At 43.3% G+C, this 19776-nt stretch overlaps 1 protein-coding gene across 2 annotated transcripts in view; it reads left to right on the top strand.

Annotated features, from left to right (window-relative positions):
* Positions 1 to 7501: 7501 nt before the first annotated feature.
* The window catches only part of RNF185 (ring finger protein 185), a 471432-nt gene continuing 459157 nt past the window's right edge, over positions 7502 to 19776 (top strand). The window contains exons 1-2 of one of the 2 annotated variants that reach the window (XM_044068823.1): positions 7502 to 7824; positions 8749 to 8810. The gene's annotated coding sequence lies outside the window, so the exon portion shown is untranslated. The remainder of the gene's footprint in view (positions 7825 to 8748; positions 8811 to 19776) is intronic. The other variant, XM_044068822.1, reaches the window with a different exon arrangement.

Below are 19776 nucleotides of genomic sequence, written 5' to 3'. Positions count from 1 at the left end.
GTTTGCAGTCGCCTGCAAACTTTGTCAGCCAAAGTCCTCCCATGTTGGCCTGTACTTCTGAGAAGAAGATGCCAAACAATAGGGGCCAAGGACCGAGCCCTGTGGGACACCACTTGTGACCGGCTTGGAGTCTGACACAGCGCCAGCAACTCTAACCCTGTGGGTTCTGTCCTTAAGCCAGTTTGCAACCCATCTTGTGACATATGGGTTTACATTTAAGCTGGTAAGTTTTTCTACAATACCCGAGTGGGGTATTGTGTCGAAAGCCTTTGCAAGGTCAAGGTAGGCTGTATGGACTGCCTTTCCTCATCAATGGCCTTGGTGACTGTTTCGAAGAAGTCAACCAAGTTCAAAAGGCATGATCTTCCCTTGACAAAGCCAAACTGGGTCGGGTCCAATGTCTGCAAGTCCTCTATATCTTTGTTTATGAGCTCCATTATGATCCTCTCCATAGCCTTGCAGACTAGACTTGTTAAGCTTATGGGGCGTAATTACCAGGGTCCGTAGAGGCGCCGCTTTGTGGAGTGGGACCACAGTTGCCGTGACGCCACCCTTGGGCACGATCCTGTGGTAAGGCTGAGATTAAACAGCTGCCTTATGTGGGTTTAATTCCTCATTTAGCTCGTAGCACACAGCCGGGGACACCATCCGTCCCATTGATGCTGTGTTTTTAGCTTTAGAGAGAGCAGCTTTCACCTGCGCATTTGAGATGTCCGGGAGGCTACACTCGGCTGGGATAGTTCTCTCCTTTAGGGGAGAGGGGTGAAGTTTGCACTGAACCTGTCTGCCAGTATGTTGGCAATGTCTGTGGGTTCAGTGATTTTGTATCATTTTGGACTAATTCTGAGCATATCTGGGAGTTTCCACCCAGGTTCCTAACATAGCTGAAAAAGGCCTTATGATTGTCCTTTGAATCCATGGCAATTTTTCTCTCAAAATTGGCCTTAGTTGATTTTATGAGTGCTCGTATTTTTTACTAATAATGATCAGGGGTGACTTCCCTTTTATGGATTTTGTTCTATCATGTAATAGCTTTCTCCTCTTATTGTAAAGTTTGTTAATGGCTGGGGTCCACCAGACTGGACGTTTGCCCTTTGTGGAAAGAGTCTTGGTTTTATTTGGGATTGCCTGATCCATGCAGTCCTGGAGGTGTTCATAGAAGGCATTTGTAAGGGCTTCTGCAGCTTGGGTTGTGGTTTCCTCTGGCTCAGGGCCTTGAAGGATACCACACCAGTCTTGAGTAGTGTGAAGTTTGCTTTAGAGAAGTTCTTCACTATGGTCTTTTGTTTGGGGTGGGGGCGGATGTGGATTTCCAGTGAGATTAGTTTATGATCAGATCTCACCAATGAGGATATACTTCGTGTGGAGCATTTTGTCCCCATGTTTGTGACAATGAGATCTAGTATATTTTCTCCTCTCGTGGGAACAGTGACTAGCTGTTCCATGGCATTTGAATTTATGAACTCCAGGAACCGTTGGGCTAGAAAGTTAGGGCTTGAGTAATGTTCCCAGTCTATATTCGGTAGTTGAAGTCACCCAATATGATGGTGTTTGGAGATACATTTATACCCTTCAGTGTCTTCAGGAAGGCTGTGTGGGGTTCCTGAGTTTGAGAGGGTGGCCTGTAGCATGCTACAATTTGTAGAGCAGTTTTGCCTATGGTTAGTTGCACCTGGATGGTTTCCGCCTTCGGCGTTGCCACCAACCTGGAGGTGTGGGTATCCTTTATGAATATGGATACACCCTCCTTTTGTGGTGTGGTCCGGGTTTTGGGGCCGAACGCATGATATGAGGTAAAACCTAATAGTGCCGGGTGCTCTCAGGAGCCTTGAACCAGGTTTCAGTTACAGCACAGACATCGATGTTCTCCATACTGAGAAGGGCCTCGAGTGCGTGCATTTTGAGATTTAGACTTCTGGCATTGAGCAGCATTACCCTCAGTTTCTTCCCGTTTTGTTTTCTAGGGTGGTAGGTTTAGAATTTGAGCCTTGCCTAAAAAGGCACTATGGGGGTGGCAAGAGCCTTAGCCAATATCCAGAATCCCAGGGTGACAGGTGCAAGCCGCCCTTGCAAGCAGCGTGGCTTGTCAAGCATGTCATCCCAGGCAGACAGACACTGGATCCCCTTTGAATGACACTAGACATTAAGCCAATTGTTAAAGCTGATCATCTTGTCTCTATATTGTGGCATCATTCTTGGTGAAGGAAGGATACTGCTCAGGGTTAGGGTCATACCTGCCTGGGCTACATAATCAGAGAGCTCCTCTATGTCTCTTTTCATGTAGTCCAGGGAGGTACGTCTCAGGTCGTTCACACCAGCATGGACAATGACTGTGTCATATTTGTACTTGCCGTGGAGTGACCCGAGTGCTTGTGTTATGTGGCTGATTCTAGCGCCCGATAGGCAGCTTACTGTGACCCTCTCCTTGTTCAGCCTGGTGAGTGGGACGTCAGTGTGTCTGACTATGGAGTCACCTATGACAAGTATGTTTGGTGTTGTATTTGGCCTTAAGGGCTGTGACTGCTTTGCACACTGCTTTTGTGGTTTATGTGTTGCTTGTGGGGTGTCTTGAGGTAGCAGTTGTTTGGGTGTCTGCTGAGAGTTCAAGTCTCTCGAGCGCGTAGCTCGATGGGATTTGGATTGTCTGAGGTGCAGCATGTCCATTAATTCCGGGTTGGACATGGCTTTATACGTCAGGCACAGATCGCCTCTGAACAGGCGGTATGCCACTGAGTAGAGCTGGAGTTTCTTTAACCGGGCAGCATATGGCATCTGTTTGAGCCCTTTGATCCTCTTGGTGAGGTACTTTTGGGGTCTTTCCAGTTGCTGCAGGTGTCTGGTAAGGTACATCCCAAAAGGGGCATTGTACTCAATTATGGGCCCGATGAGGGGTGAGTAAAGAGGCACGATGACCTCCCCTGATCTAGATGGGAATCCCTTCATGATTAGGTGGGTATATAAAATGTTTTTCTAACCACTTTGGCCATGTGGTTGTCAAATGAGAGATTGCTATCAACTTGGGTCCCCAGGTCCCTAATTACTTCTTCTGTACTTAATGGATTCCCACCTATGTGGTAATTTGTGGGCACTTTGTTTTTGCCAAAGGGGATGACTATACACTTTTTGGCATTTAGCTTGAGGCCATGGCTCTGGCACCAGTTGTCTGTTTCTATGAGGCCCTTTTGGAGGATGCTTGTGTCAGCTGGGGAGTCGATTATGGTGCCCAGTTTGCAGTCATCTGCAAACTTGGTCAGCCACAGTCCTTCCGTGTTGGCCTGTACCTCCGAGAAATATATACCGAACAAGAGAGGTCCCAGGACTGAGCCTTGTGGGACACCACTTGTAATTGGTTTGGAGTCTGACATGGCTCCAGCAATTCTAACCATGTGGGTTCTGTCCTTGAGCCAGTTTGCAATCCATCTAGTGACACAGGGGTTTATATTTAAGCTGGTGAGCATATCTATAATGCCCGAGTGGGGTATTGTATTGAAGGCTTTTGCGAGGTCCAGGTAGGCTGTGTGGACCACCTTCCCCTCGTCAATGGCCTTGGTGACTGTTTCAAAGAAATCAACCAGGTTTAAGAGGCAGGATCTGCCCTTAACAACGCCGAACTGGGTAGGATCCAGTGTCTGTAGGTCCCCAATATCTTTATTTATGAGGTCCATGATGATCCTTTCCATAGCTTTGCAGACCAAGCTGGTCAGGCTTATGGGGCGATAGTTTCCAGGATCCGTTGAGGCACCACCTTTATGGAGAGTTGCTGTACGCCACTCTTTGGGCACATATCCTGTAGTAAGGCTGAGATTGAACAGTAGTTTTATGTTTGGGTTTAGCTGCTCTTGGAGTTCATGTAGGACGCAGCCCGGGACACCGTCTGGTCCCATTGATGCTGTGTTTTTTGCTTTGGAGAGGGCGGCTCTTACCTGAGCATCTGAGATGTCAGGGGGGCAGCACTCTGCTGGGATAGATATTTGCCCTTTGGTGGGAGGGGAGAAGTTTGTGCTGAACCTGTCAGCTAGGATGTTGGCAATGTCTGTGGGTTCAGTGTATTTTTTGTCATTTTGGACTAATTCTGAGCATATCTGGGAATTACCACCCAGGTTCCTAACATAACTAAAGAAAGCCTTGTGATTATCCTTAGTGTCCTGTGCAATTTTTCTCTCGAAGCTGGCCTTAGACAATTTTATGAGTGCCCGTAGTTTTTTGCTAATACTGATCAGTGATGCCTTCCCTTTTTGGGATTTTGCTCAATCATTAAGTAGCTTCCTCCTTCTATTGTATAGTTTGTTTATGGCTGGGGTCCACCAGACAGGACGTCTGCCTTTGGATTATTGGGTCTTGGTTTTATTTGGGATCGCATAATCCATGCATTCCTGAAGGTGTTCATAGAATGCGTTTATAAAGGATTATGCGGACTGGGCCGTATTTTCCACAGGCCCGGGGGCTTTGAAGGATTCCACCTCAGTTTTGAGGAGTGTGAAATTTGCTTTAGAGAAGTTTTTCACTGTGGTTTTCTGGGCAGGGGGTGGGGTCGGGATGTGAATATCCAGTGAGATTAGTTTATGGTCTGATCTTACCAGTGAGGGATACACTTCTGGTCTGGAGCATAGAGTCCCCATGTTGGTGATGATCAGGTCCAGTATGTTTTCCCCTCTTGTGGGAGTGGTAACAAGTTGTTCCATAGCATTTGAGTTTATAAATTCTAGGAACCTTTGGGCTAGGGTGTTGGAGCTAGAGTAATGCTCCCAGTCTATGTTTGGGTAGTTGAAGTCGCCCAATATAATGGTGTTTGGAGAGACCTTCATATTTTCCAGTGTTCTCAGAAAGGCCGAGTGGGGTTTCTGGGTTTGAGAGGGTGGTCTGTAGCAGGCTATAAACTGGAAGGCAGTTTTACCCACTGTTAGTTGCACATGGATAGTCTCTGATGCTTTGTGGTTTGCCACCAACCTGGAGGTGTGGGTTTCTTTGATGAATATCAATACTCCCCCTCCTTTTGTGGTTCGGTCCAAGTTTTGGGGCCAAAAAGCATGGTATGAGGTATAACCTGGTAGTGTTGGGGTGCTCTCGGGAGCCCTGAACCAGGTTTCTGTTACTGCACAGATATCGATGTTCTCCATGCTAAGGAGAGTTTCGAGTGCGTGCATCTTGAGGTTTAGACTTCTGGCGTTGAGTAGCATTACTCTTAGTTTCTTATCCCTTGTGATACCTATGGAGGTGGGTTTGTCTTTTGAGCCTTGCCTAAAAAAGGCACTATGGGGTAGCAAGAGCCTTTGCCAATATCCGAAAGTCCAGGGGTGACAGGTGCAAGCCGCCCCTAGCGAAGCATCGTGGCTTGTCGAGCATATCATCCCAAGCTGACAGGCATTGGATCCCCTTTGAATGACACCAGTACTTAAGCCAATTGTTGAAATTGATCATCTTGTCTTCATATTGTGGCATCATTCTTGGTGAGAGTAAGATGCTACTCAAGGTCAGGGTCATACCGGCCTGGGCTACATGCTCAGAGAGCTCCTTTATGTCTCTTTCCATGTAGTCCAGGGAGGTACGTCTCAGGTCATTCACACCAGCATGGACAATGACCGAGTCATATTTGTACTTGCCTTGGAGTGACCTGAGTGCTTGTGTTATGTGGCGGATCCTAGCGCCCGACAGGCTGCTCACCGTGACTCTCTCCTTGTTCAGCCTGGTGAGCGGGACGTCAAGTGTGCCTGACGATAGAGTCACCTATTACAAGTGTATCAGGTGTGTTGTTTAGTCTTAAGGGCTGTGACTGTTCGGCACACTGGCTTTGTGAGATATGTGTTGCACGTGTTTTGTTTTGGGGTAGCGGTTGCTTGGGTGTCTGCTTTGGAGGTCTCTGCTGCTTAGCCAGATCTTTATTTAGAGCCTCCGAGTATGTTTTTGCGTGATTATGTGTTTGGTTTGCTGTCGTGGTAGGTCTATGTGAGAATGGAATTGTAGTGAGTGTGGTTTCCTTCTCCTCCTGACTGGTTATGCCAGTACTGAGTTGAGAGAGCTTAGCCTCCAGTTTGGCTATATGGTTGCATCTCTCACATGTGTTGGAATTTGTTGGGAGGAGGAGAGGGTTGTCTGTGTACATGAGGCAGTTGTAACATTGCCTCAAGATTCCCAGATTCACCAGCTGGACCGGACAGGAGATTGACAACTGACCTTTGGACATGCTAGAATAATATTGGGAATTCCTTAATAATTGAAAACAAGGGCCAGTGGGGAGTGAGGGTGTAGTGCTTTTAATTTTTAGTGCTGACTTATATAATTGCTTTAGCGCGCAAGTGCCAGGTAACTTAAGTGCAATGTGTTACAGGTAACTTAAATGCAAAAACGACAAACAGTAACTTTCTTTCAAGTTAAACAAGGAAATAAGTACAGTAAGCAATGCAGATATCACTAGTGATCCACAGAAGCGCTGAGAAGCCGCGTATTAGGTGGAATTAGTGTTCCAGGGAAATAACAAGCAAACAAACAACAAGCATATAAACAAAGCTAGATTCAGCAGGCCTGGATCTAGTCTATGCTACAGCAAACAAGGTGTACCAATTTCAGTAAGATACAGTTAAAATATTCAGGCACTATAAACTTTTAACCAGAAATTCCCAGCTCAGAAGGGCAGAGTCCAGCCTCTTCTCCCACAAGAGTGCAGACCACGAACCTTCTTAATGTAAAATAACTGGCCTGAAGCCCAAGTGCCTAAACCAGAACTAATACACTTTAAGAATAACAGACACTGGGCTCTCAATCAGCAGTTCCCAACTTAGAAGGATGAAAGCTACCTGTCCTGCCACCACAGTGCATGCCACAAACCTTCCTAATGTAAAACAACTGGTCTGAAGCCCAAGTGCTTAATTCAAAAGACTTAGAATGTTAGCTACACTTTAATCAAGTTACTACCAAGCAGTAATAAATACAATTGAATACTTTAGAGAATGCCTGGATTAGTGCTCAAGTTACACAAACAAAGCTAGATCCAGCAGGCCCGAATCCAGTCTATGCCACAGCAAACAAGGCGCACCAACTTCAGTAAGAAGCAGTTCAGATATGCATGCACTATAAGCCTTTAACCAGAAATTCCCAGCTCAGAAGGGCAGAGTCCAGCCTCTCCTCCCACAAAAGTGCAGACCACAAACCCTCTTAATGTAAAATAACTGGCCTGAAAGCCCAATGTTTGACATGAAAAGTTGGCCCTAAATTTGTAACATAAAACCTTTTATTCTAGCAACTTTCTAAGTTTATAAGAGCAATAATTAAAATTATCCCTATTCTTTATCTTTCGTACCCCCATTATGTTTGGCTTTGTCTAGACTGCTTTAGCTAAGAGGTTCAGAAGCATGTGAGAAATATAAACGCCCTACTCGGACTATTACGGTAATCAAACGCAAAAAAAAAATCACTTGCAAAACGAAATACACGCTTACGCCATAGCATCAAGAACATCAGGATCACGTGACATGCGAAGGTTCCTACTCCTCTTGAGAAATACGAAGTCCCATAGAAAATGTCTGACGTGTTAAACGTGGGAATCACATGATTGGAGAACGTCAGTTAGCCTTCACTTTTGTCGTAATATCGAGATTGTCTTGGAATTGTTTTTGTTCTTTCCACTGTTGTTTTGACCAGATTAGTATTGTCTTTATGGATGAAGTTTGTGACACAGTTCAAGTTTTGTAACATTTCTGGTCCTTGTTTTATAAGAACAACTGAGTTAAATTATTTCATCTGTGGTTTCGCAAGGTGGACTCTGAGCTGGTCGGTTGCAGATTAGGTGTTTGAAAACAGTCTGAAGGAAAGGGAGTGTTTCTGGTTGAGGTGAGAAATAAAAAGTGCCATAGCTGTTTGTTTTGGGTGTTACCGTAACTGTTTTGTATGTTGATTATATTTTTCCTACAAATCATATGTTAAAACAAGACGTAGATTAGTCACGGATGTCAACTGCATTTGTTTTCCCACTGTTAGTGTGATTTTTTTTGTCTTATTTATGTATTTATTGTTTAAATGTTTTTCTGTCAAATTCATGTGGATTGCTGCCACTGAATATTGACGGACACTTGAATTTCTAATTTCATATTCATTTGAAGATGCGTGCTACCTGTTATTTGAATAATTTTCTAGTAAGAGCAGGATTTAAAACCTCTCCCTAATTTTTGTCCACTGCTTGTTATTGTCTGGCTTTGCCCTTGGTTATTGAGGCTAAGAACTTTAGAGGTAAAGGCTGGTACTAGTACCGGCCTTTGGGTCATTTGTATATAGTGCTGTTGATGGCATTTTTTTCAGCATGACGCGGGAATGCCGGGTCTGTTTTTGACAGGATGACGCCGACTGCTCTTACCGTGTGCAGTTTGTATGGCTTTAGTGGCACCGGCAGCTATTCTTAGACCATGGTCTACTTTTAATATGGTCAGGAGCGGTCTTAAAAAGGAATGCAAAATGAAGCGTATAAACAAAGTATTACAGTAGCATAAGAATTTGAAAGTATGCCATATCACACATTTAATTATGTACAATTTGTTCAGTTCTACTGGACAGACCTTTTTTTCCTAAGAGGCTTTCGGACAAAAGCGCCAATTAACAGCTAAACCTTCACAAAGTAACTTAAATCACTTTGCAGTTTTTGTTTTAAGTAAGCTGCTGCTACCTTTACCTGTCAGGCATGCTTCAGCATGTCTTGGTGGAAGTTAGACTCTTTCCCCTTGTTCTTGATCACCGCTACATTCTTATGCTGTTTGTGTACAGGTCGATCTTGGCTTCACTCCTGTCGGTGGCTGACACAAGCTCGCTTAACAGCACATTAGTGGGTAAGTTTGACAGTTTTCATACTCTTCATTATATTTATTTGCTCCATATCTTTTATACAGTCCTTGCCGTCTTTTCCAGTAAAACAGTATTATCCCGTGAAATATTTTTTCGTGAAGTTGATGAAATGCAGGTATTCAGCAAACCCCAAGTTTCCTTTGTGTACCACAACTGTGAGCAGGTTGCAGAACTGGGTCATGTAGTACCACAAGAGCTGTATTGTTTGTAGACATGGTTCTGCCACCTACCCCCTTTTTTGGTGGGTGGTGGTTGTGGATGTTCTCTCCGTTCATCAGATCACCTTTTCTAGCATGCACCCAGTTTTAAAAATAATACTGGCTTCTACCCTTACACACCTTTCTGTAAAGTCTGCAAGTAGTATGGTTTTCTGTTCAGGATTATTTGCATAATCATACATGTGTATACTTGTGTATTGCTGAATTGTATGCACAGGTGTCTGTGCATTGCCTTTTATACATATGTGGATATAGCTGTATGATCTTTGTATTCACACATCATACTTGCATGATGTTGAGCATTGTATTTATTATAGAAGCTGTTTGCATCAGTTTAGTTCATGCTGTAGTACATTAGCAGAAGAGACAGAATACTGCAGAAATATAAGCAGTAGTGTCATTGCTCATATATGCATGACACCACTGAAGTGCAATATTTGAAAATTCATTGTATTTATTATAGAAGCTGTTTGCATCAGTTTAGTTCATGCTGTAGTACATTAGCAGAAGAGACAGAATACTGCAGAAATATAAGCAGTAGTGTCATTGCTCATATATGCATGACACCACTGAAGTGCAATATTTGAAAATTACAAAAAAGTTGTGTTCATAAAAGTTTAGCTGTAGTTGAAAACCATATTACCGATTAACTCATCTCTACAAAATCAAACCAAATTGCTGTGGTTTGGAAGGTACAGACGTAAATGAAAAGGATGTAGTATGTAATGAAACAACTTTTTTTTTTTTTTTTTTGTGAAGAACTTTCATTATGGATGGTTGAATCTGTTACCAGAGATGAGCAATGTTTTTTGGATCTTGATTGTATATGTAAATGGATGCCATACTTGTCTAAATATGTTCTGAGAGTCTCTGTTCTGGAAGAGGAAATTTTATGAATCTTTTAAGATGGGAGTTCTGTTGAAACTGTATTGTGCTTTTTTATTTTGAACTGCATTGAAAGTTCTTCAGTAGACGTTAGTTTTTTTTTCAGACTGAAAGATGTTTGCCATGGCGCTCCTAATGACTTACTAAATTGTACACAAAGGATTTATGGAGTTTTGGAATTGTCTCCTAAATATTCCACTCTGTCTACTTCACTATTAATTGACACTGTTAACATTTGAAATGCTATGGTTTTAGTGGGTTCATTTTTTAAATATTATACTGGAATTGGTTAGTAAAGGTTCATTGAACTAGCTTATTTATTTATTTTTTTTGAAATCTGATTTAGAATATCATGTTATTGTACTGCATTTTTGCAAATATTCGTAAAACTATTTGGGGTTGATATGAATACTGGACATTGAGGTTAGAAACTAGAAAAAATTCAGTAGAAAGGGGATAAATGTTAAGCCTTTATCAGCTCAGTTTTTAAGTAACAGTTGAATGTGGAAAATCATATCAGATGTACCTAATACAGTAGAAAGTTAAGGCTAGACCAAACTGAAAACTATGACACTGGGTTTGCACTTATCCATATTGCCTGTCTTCTTTTTCTGCCCTTGGTCATACAGTTTTAAGCTACTGACAGCTATTCTAACAAATATCTCAGCAGAGATAAAATAGCTGAAATTACTGCTTTGTGAAGTGCTGCCTGCTGTTACCACCTGACGGCTCTTAAAGTTTGTAAATGTGGGCATCAGTATGATTATCTCTAGTGATCTCCAGTGTGTTTGTGTTGGCTGTCAGACCTGTTCTAGTCTCATTTTGGAATTAATGAGCACGTTTTTAGTGTTTGTTCAAAGTTTTTGGTCTTGGAATAAGATATTTCCCTGGGTAATAATTTTACTGCAAATATTCTATGAAGGATTTGTAAAGCTTTTCTAGCTTAAGTGCCTTATGTTTTTTGCATATTATTATGCCTCTTTTCAAACTAACCATCACTCTTTTGTTGTTGACCTATAGGTCTGTTCATTTTTCCTGTTCTGACAGCTGCACCCACATCAGGTTATAAGGGTGAATCTTCATGGATTTGATTAGCAGAAACTTTATATTAAATTAAGTGAGGCAAGAACCCAACACTACCTAGTTCTCTTAACTGGTTGGATCGGAAGTACTACTTTGTGCCCATAACCATTTCCATTGTTGGTAGCAGGCAGCTGTGTTGAACCTAATGTGGGTGCATGTTTTACACACCCATGTCTCTTGGTCAAAATGATGGATTCCTTGGTTAAGTTCATGCTTTTGACCAACTTGAAGACCCTCTGAGATTCCTGACAAAGAAGTTTACAGGTTTAGAATAAGTTAGGTCCGTCTTTCTGACTGTCTGTCCTTATAAAAAACCTTGCTGTTTGATCATCCTCTATCTTCATAAAATCAGTAGTGCACCAAATACCCAATTTAAAAGACCTAAACCATCAATAATGCCTATTGGTGCAATGCAGACGCGATTCACCTCAACACCTGCTTTTCTGGAACAGAATCCCTGTACACATGGTTAATTCCTTTAGCTACTTTCAGAATAAAACTTGATGACTGGATGGACTTTCATTCACAGCTGGGGTATATGAAAGGGTCTGCTTTCTAGAGGAGCAAACAGTCTCTTATTACGGCTGGATGTCGTGGCTAAGCTTCTAAGTGGTCTTTTCTAAATGTCTGATTTGATCACTACTTAACCCATCTTTTCTTTAGACTTTGACTGTAACATGCTACTTGACTGTTACAGAGAGAAATTCTTTGATAGCTCAAGTCTGTTTTTTTTAAGAGAAGAAGGATATCATCTCCTGCCCAGTGTGGCTTTCTTCAGAACTGAGTGATTATTATCTATGGACAGTTTTCTTAAAGGGCGACAATTTAGGATGATTTGCCCATGGGGATTTATTTGAGTAGGGATCATTTTTCTGAGGTTATTCTAACAAAAAAAACATAATAGTGATGATATTTTTCTCTTTGAATTTTTTACTCTTTCTGTTAATGATTTATTTTTGAACTTAATTTTGAACTTTAGTATAGAGTTTATAGACTCCAGATGTGCCCACTCCATTATTTTGAAAATTTGATTGGATTTACATCTACAAAATGTTTGATTGGTCTTTTATCCGATTTTATCTGGACAAATGCCACTCCTGCAAAGTCTAGTGAATATAAATACATTTTTAGTGGTAGCGTTCATAGGTTGGTACTAGGCTATAGGGCCTATACAAGCCTAGCAATAACAATTCCCTGGCTATTTCTTATAGGTTCATAGGTTCATAGGTTCATACTAGGCTATCTGCCCGAGGGCATTTACAAGCCTAGCCCATCGTTTTGTGGCTTACGCCACCCCTTAAGTATGGGGAACTATACCCATTATTTTGCTGTGCCTCTGTCGAGCAGTGACACTGAGGTAATCCCTGGGGTATATTTGCGATCTCCCATCCATTGGTCAAGATTTCTCTTGAACAAGGCCAGCGAGGTGCTCTGCCTCACATATACCGGGATTTTGTTCCACAGCATAGGGAGTCTTTGGGTGATGAATCTATCCCTCCAGCACGTCCTATTAATAGCCGTGTCGAGGTTTAAGTCTCCCGCCCTTGTGGCTCTGGTGGATCTAGATTTTTTGAGGTGAAGCATATTCATCAAATCTGGGTTTGACATGGCCTTGTATGCTAGGCAAAGGTCACCTCTGAGCAAGCGTGGCGACTGAATAGAGCTGGAGTTCTTTCAGTCGGGCAGCATAGGACAGATTTTTGAGACCCTTTATCCTTTTGGTGAGGAACTTTTGTGGTCTCTCCAGCTGCTGCAAGTGTCTGGTCAGATACATTCCGAATTGGGCATTGTACTCAATCATTGGTCTGATGAGTGATGAGTAAAGGAGACCATGACCTCCCTTGATCTAGATGAGAATCCCTTCATGATAAGGTGGGCAATGTAGAAGGTCTTCCTAACTACTTTAGCTACATGGGTGTCGAATGACAGACTACAATCAACCTGGGTCCCCAAGTCCCTGATAACTTCTTCTGTGCTCAGTGGATTGCCACCTATTTGGTAGCTAGGGGTAACCTTGTTTTTCCCGAAGGGTATGACTATGCATTTTTTGGCATTTAACTTTAGGCCATGGCTCTGGCACCAGTTATCCGTTTCTGTGAGACCCTTCTGAAGGATATCTGTGTCAGATGTGTTTTCTACTATGGCTCCCAGTTTGCAGTCCTCTGCAAACTTTGTCAGCCATAACCCTCCTGTGTTTGCTTGTACTTCGGAAAAGTAGATGCCAAACAAGAGTGGGCCCAGGACTGAGCCCTGTGGGACCCCACTTGTGACAGGCTTTGAGTCTGACATGGCGCCAGCAACTCTGACCCTGTGGGTTCTGTCACTCAGCCAGTTTGCAACCCATCTTGTGATGTATGGGTTAACATTTAAGCTGCTGAGTTTTTCAATGATACCCGAGTAAGGTATTGTATCGAAGGCCTTCGCCAGATCCAGGTAGGCTGTATGGACTGCCTTTCCTCATCAATGGCTTTGGTGACTGTTTCAAAAAGTCAACCAAGTTTAAAAGGCATGATCTGCCTTTGACAAAGCCAAACTGGGTTGGATCCAAGGTCTGCAAATTCCCTATGTCTTTATTTATGAGGTCCATTATGATCCTCTCCATGGCTTTGCAGATAAGGCTTGTCAAGCTAATAGGCGGTAATTTCCAGGGTCGGTGGAAGCACCGCCTTTGTGAAGTGGGACCACAGTTGCAGTGCGCCACTCCTGGGTACATATCCAGAGGTAAGACTTTGATTAAATAGCTGTCCTAGTTGTGGGTTTAATTCCTCATTGAGTTCGTGGAGCACACAGCCGGGACACCGTCGGGTCCCATGGATGCTGTGTTTTTGCTTTGGAGAGAGCAGTTTTAACTTGGGCGTTGGAAATGTTTGGGGGGCTGCAATCGTTTGGTATAGATATCTCTCCTTTTGGGGGGGGGAGAAGTTTGCACTGAACCTGTCAGCAGTATGTTGGCAATGTCTGTAGGATCAGTAATCTTCACATCATTTTTGACTAGTTCTGAGCATATCTGGGAGTTTCCTCCCAGGTTTCTAACATAGCTAAAGAATGCCTTATGATTGTCTTTTGAGTCTTTAGCTATTTTTCTCTCAAAATTTGCTTTGGATGATTTTATGAGAGCTCTTAGTTTGTTACTTATAGTGATCAAGGGTGTCTTACCTTTTAAGGATTTTGCTCTACCTTGTAGTAGCTTTCTCCTTTTGTTGTAGAGTTTGTTTATGGCTGGGGTCCACCAGAGTGGACGCTTGCCTTTGGTACAGAGAGTCTTTGTTTTGCTTGGGATTGCCTTATCCATGCAGTCCTGCAGGTGCTGGTAGAAGGCATTTGTGAGTGATTCAGCGGCTTGAGTACTGTTTTCCGCCGGCTCGTTGGCCTTAAAGGAGCCCACACTGGTCTTAAGAAGTGTGAAGTCGGCTTCGAGAAGTTTTTACTGTGGTCTTTTTTATTTCAGGTGGGGGTGGGATGAGGACCTCCAGCGAGATTAGTTTGTGATCTGATCTCACCAGTGAGGGGTATACTTCCGGTGTTGAACATTGTGCTCCCATGTTCGTGATGATGAGATCAAGTATGTTATCTCCTCTTGTGGGGATGGTGACTAGTTGTTCCATGGCATTTGAGTTTATGAATTCCAGGAACTTTTGGGCTAGGGTGTTTGGGCTTGAGTAGTGTTCCCAGTCTATATTAGGGTAATTGAAGTCACCTAGTATGATGGTGTTTGGTGATACATTTATCCCCTCTAGTGTTTTCAGGAAGGCCATGTGAGGTTCCTGAGCTTGTGAGGGTGGCCTGTAACATGCTACAATTTGCAGAGCAGTCTTGCCTATGGTTAATTGCACCTGGATGGTCTCCGATGCATCGTGCGTTGCCACCAGTCTTGAGGTGTGGGTGTCCTTGATGAATATGGATACCCCCCCTCCTTTCTTGGTATTGTCCGGATTTTGGGGCGGGAACGCATGATATGAGGTAAAACCTGATAGTGCTGGGGTGCTCTCAGGAGCCTTGAACCAGGTTTCTGTCACAGCACAGACATCGATGTTCTCCATATTGAGAAGGGCCTCGAGTGCGTGCATTTTGAGATTTAGACTTCTGGCATTGAGCAGCATTACCCTTAGTTTTTTTCCTTTTTTGTGTTCTAGGGTGGTAGGTTTAGAATTTGAGCCTTGCCTAAAAAAGGCACTATGGGGGTGGCAAGAGCCTTTGCCAATATCCGGAATCCCAGGGGTGACAGGTGCAAGCCGTCCCTTGCGAAGCAGCGTGGCTTGTCCAGCATGTCATCCCAGGCAGACAGACACTGGATCCCCTTTGAATGACACCAGTGGTTAAGCCAATTGTTAAAGCTGATCATCATCTTCCCACACTATTTACTTCCCTGAACCCCTGTCTAGCAGGGTGACTGATGTGATCCCCAGGGTGAATTTCCTTTCTCCCATCCAGTTGTCAAGGTTCCTTTTGAAGAGGGCCAAAGAGGCGCTTTGCTTGACATGTATGGGCAGTCTATTCCAGAGTCTGGGGAGTCTCTGGGTCAGGAACCTATCCCTCCAGCATGTTTTGTTTATTGTGATGACAAAGTTTAGATCCCTGGAGCGTGTGGCTCTGAGGAATTGGGATTTCTTTAAGTGTAGCATGTCCAACAGCTTAGGGTTTGACATGGCCTTGTATGTTAAGCAGAGATCGCATCGGAGTAGACGATATGCGACGAGTATAGCTGGAGTTTTTTGGAACTGTCAGCATAGGGCATCTGCTTTAGTCCTGTGATTCTTTTAGTGAGGTATTTCTGCGGCCTTTCCAGTTGTTGCAGATGTCTTGAGAGGTACATACCAAACGGGGCATTGTATTCTATAATGGGTCTAATGAGGGATGAGTACAGTGGGACAATGACCTCCTCTTTTCTGGATGAAAAGCCCTTAGTGATAAGGTGTGCCACATAGGATTTCCTGACTGTTGTGGCGATGTGGTTATTGAAGGTGAGACCACTATCCACCTGTGTCCCCAAGTCTCTTATCACACTTTCGGTTTTTAGTGTACTGCCACTTATGTGGTAATTCATGGGTACATGTTTTTTCCCAAAGGGGATAACTAAATATTTCTTGGCATTGAGCTTGAGCCCATGGCTCTGGCACCAAGCATCTGTTTCTGTAAGGCCCTTTTGTAGAGTATCCACATCATTTGGGGATTCAGTAATGGCTCCCAGTTTGCAGTCATCTGCGAACTTTGTTAGCCAGAGTCCCTTAGTGTTGGCTTGTACTTCAGAGAAGTACATGCCAAACGAGAGGTCCCAGGACTGAACCCTGAAGTACTCCACTTGTCACGTGTCTGGAGCTGGATTTGGAGTCTGCTACTTTTACAGTGTGGGTTCTGTCAGTAAGCCAGTTGGCAACCCATCAAGTTGTTGTTGTTTGTCTTTCGGCTTTTCCCCGGTAAGGGGTCGCCACAGTGGACCTCCGGTCCGCTAATGATTTGGCAGTAGTTTTTTTTTTACGAAACGCTGAGGTGCCAGCTCGATGCCCAACCCTCAACAAAGGCACGCCCATTTACACACTCATGTCTTTCGAATGCTGCCCAAACATGGGGAGGAAATGCAGACTCCACACAGAAGGTACTCCCAAGCCAAGCCGTGAAACGAGCGGGAGAACCTCTTGCTTTGAGGTAACAATGCTACCGCTTTACCACTGCGGAAGTTGTAGGCAACCCATCGAGTGACGTAGGGATTAATGCCCAGCTTAGTAAGTTTATCTATGATTCCAGAGTGGGGGATGGTGTCAAAGGCCTTGATGAGGTCCAGATAGGCTGTGTGGACTGTCTTACCCTCGTCCGCCGCCCTGGAGACTGATCAGGTTCAGGAGACAAGATTGGCCCTTCACAAACCCAAACTGGGTGGGGTCCAGTGTTTTAAGGTTGCCAATTTCTTTATTTATAAGTTCCATGATAATACGTTCCATGGCCTTGCAGATCAGGCTCGTCAGACTGACTGGGTGGTTTCCTGGGATCCAGGGTGGATCCCCCCTTGTGGAGTGGGATAACTGTAGCTGTGCGCCACTCAGTGGGCACGAAGCCTGAGGTGTGGGTATAATTAAACATGACATTTAGGTGAGGTGCCAGTTCATTTTGTAGTTCATATAGTACACAGCCCGGGATGTCATCTGGTCCCATGGATGCTGTATTCTTAGCTTTGGAGAGTGCATTTTTTATCTGTGTGGCCGTTATTACTGGAATTTGGCAATCTTCCGGTATTGAGATAGGCCATTTAGGGGGTGAGAGGGGGGTGAAGTTGGCACTGAATCGATCTGCCAGGATATTGGCAATATCCTTGGGATCAGTATATTTAATGCCATTCTGTTGTAGCTCAGAGCAGATCTGTGCATTGCCATTTTGATTCTTGACATAGTTATAGAATGCCTTGTGGTTGTCTTTGGAATCTTTGGCAATTTTATTTTCGTAACTAGCTTTGGAGGATTTTATGAGGGATGTCAGCTTCTTACTGAGGCTGGTAAGGGAGTTTTTTTGCATCCTGGGATTTTCCTCTTTTCTGCAACAGTTTCTTCCTTTTGTTGTAAAGTTTGTTTATGGCAGGGGACCACCAGATTGGCTTCCTTTTGTTGGAGGAGAGCATCTTGGTTCTATTTGGGATGGCATGATTCATGCATGAGTGGATGTGTTCGTATAGTGCCTTAGTGTAGGACTCAGCAGTCGAATTTTCAGTTCCCGTCTGCATGGGTGTCATGAAGTTTGTAATTTCTGACTTGAGTAGCATGAAGTTGGCTTTGGAGAAGTTTTTTTATGGAGGTTTCCTTACTGGGGGGTGGGGGTGGGATATGGATGTTAAGGGTGATTAGCTTATGGTCTGACCTGACCAAAGAGGGGGTGACCATAGGTGCGGGGCATTGATTTCCCATGTTGGTAATGACCAGGTCTAGGATATTGGAGCCCCTGTTGGGACTGTGGATTAGTTGATCCAGGGCATTGGAATTTATGAATTCCAAGAACCGTTGGGCAAAGGTGTTGGTACACGAGTAGTTTTACCAGTTAATGGCAGGGTAGTTGAAATCACCCAGTTTTAGGGTGTTTGGTTGTATATTAATATTTTCCAGTATGTTTAGAAAGGTGTAGTGAGAATCTTGGGGCACGGTGGGGGATCTGTAGCAAGCTACAATTTGGATTGTAGTCTTACCTAGTGTTAGTTGCAACTGGGGAATTTCAGAAGCATTGTGTTGGGAAGCTAACCTGGTGGTGTGAATATGGACACTCCTCCACCTTTAGTGTTTCGATCCTGGTTTGGTGGCCGAAAAGTGTGGTAAGAGTTGTAGCATGGTATTGCAGGGGTGCTGTCTGGAGCCTTGAACCAGGTCTCAGTTACTGCACAGATATCAATGCTCTCCATTTTTAGGAGTGCCGAGAGAGAGTGCATTTGGAAGTTTAGACTTCTAGCATTACCATCAGATTTTGCATGCGTGTACCTGTTATGGTGGTGGTTTTGTCCTTTTGAACTTTGCCTAAAAAAGGCACTATAGGGGTGGTAAGAGCCTTAGCCAGTAACCTGAATCCCAGGGGCTACAGGTGCAGAATATCTCTGGCAAAGCATCGTGGTCTGTCAATCATGTCGTCCCAGGCAGACAGATACTGGATCCCCTTTGAATGACACCAGAAGCTTGGCCAATTGTTGAAGTCTATCATTTTGTCCTTATATTATGGTATCATTCTGTTGTTCCTCTGTAAAGAGAGTAGGCATCTTAAAAGACATTATAAACAATTTATTGCTTCAAACTCCACTGCTACCACTATTAATTTCTTAATTCACATGGTTAAATATTGGAATGAAATAATTTGGCAGATGTATTTCATGTTAGAAAGATGAGACTTTTGAAGGAGATTTCAGAATATTGCAGACCTTCTGCTTACAGTACATCCACGATGCTACTTATGTCTGTACTTGTGGTGGTGATTAGGAGACTGACATCATTGAATTCACACAAAAGCAAAAATGTTTTGAGTAAAGTGAGACTGTTTAATCTTTCTGAAGAATTAGATCAAGAGGTGAAACAAGTCTTTCAGAGGTGTTTCAAATTATTGGTTTTGTTGTATTTGCTTAGATCAGAAGGCTTCCTTTTTACAATACAAGAGCAGTTTAGTAGCAGACTTATTTCAAAGGTTGAGCAAATAGATTAAGAATATCTAGGATGGCATGCCACTCATGGCTGTAGAAGGGTTATTTATTTAATTTATTTATTTGACATTTGTTAACCGGGTTAGTCTGACTGGGCAAAAAGCCCTTTTTTAGTGGAGGCCCGAGGAGAAAAGCTCCAAACATATATACAAAATTCAAGATAAAATGAAATGCACTATAAAATAAATTTAAAAAGTACAATGAAATAGCTTAGTAGAAATGAACACTGATCTCTGACAACCATGACTGTAACCAATGTAAAATACCAATATATAAGAAACCATAGCCCATAATTATGAGTGAGCACACAGTAACAATGTGCATGTAGTAGAAGATCATACTTATGAGTGAGCACAGGGTGAATATAAGGAGGGAAAACAGTGAAGGTAGATTAAGTGGGTGCAGAGCAAGGGCAAGATCAAGATTTTAGCAGGTTGGCCTTGAGAGATTTTTTGAAGCTAAAAGTGTTATAGTTTATTCCAAGCTTTTGCAACATAGTGATTTGTAGAGAAGCTTGCCTATGTTTTTATTAGGCTTGTAAATTTATAAGCGGAGATGATCAGAGCTGCAGAGTGTACGTTTTTGAGAGTAGGAAGAGATGAGGGT

This window comes from Protopterus annectens, chromosome 4.part0 (assembly GCF_019279795.1).
Source record: "Protopterus annectens isolate FY-2018-M chromosome 4.part0, PAN1.0, whole genome shotgun sequence".
Lineage (NCBI taxonomy): Eukaryota > Metazoa > Chordata > Ceratodontiformes > Protopteridae > Protopterus > Protopterus annectens.
The sequence above is the reverse complement of the archived record's forward strand: the minus strand, read 5'-3'. Positions and strand labels throughout refer to the sequence as shown.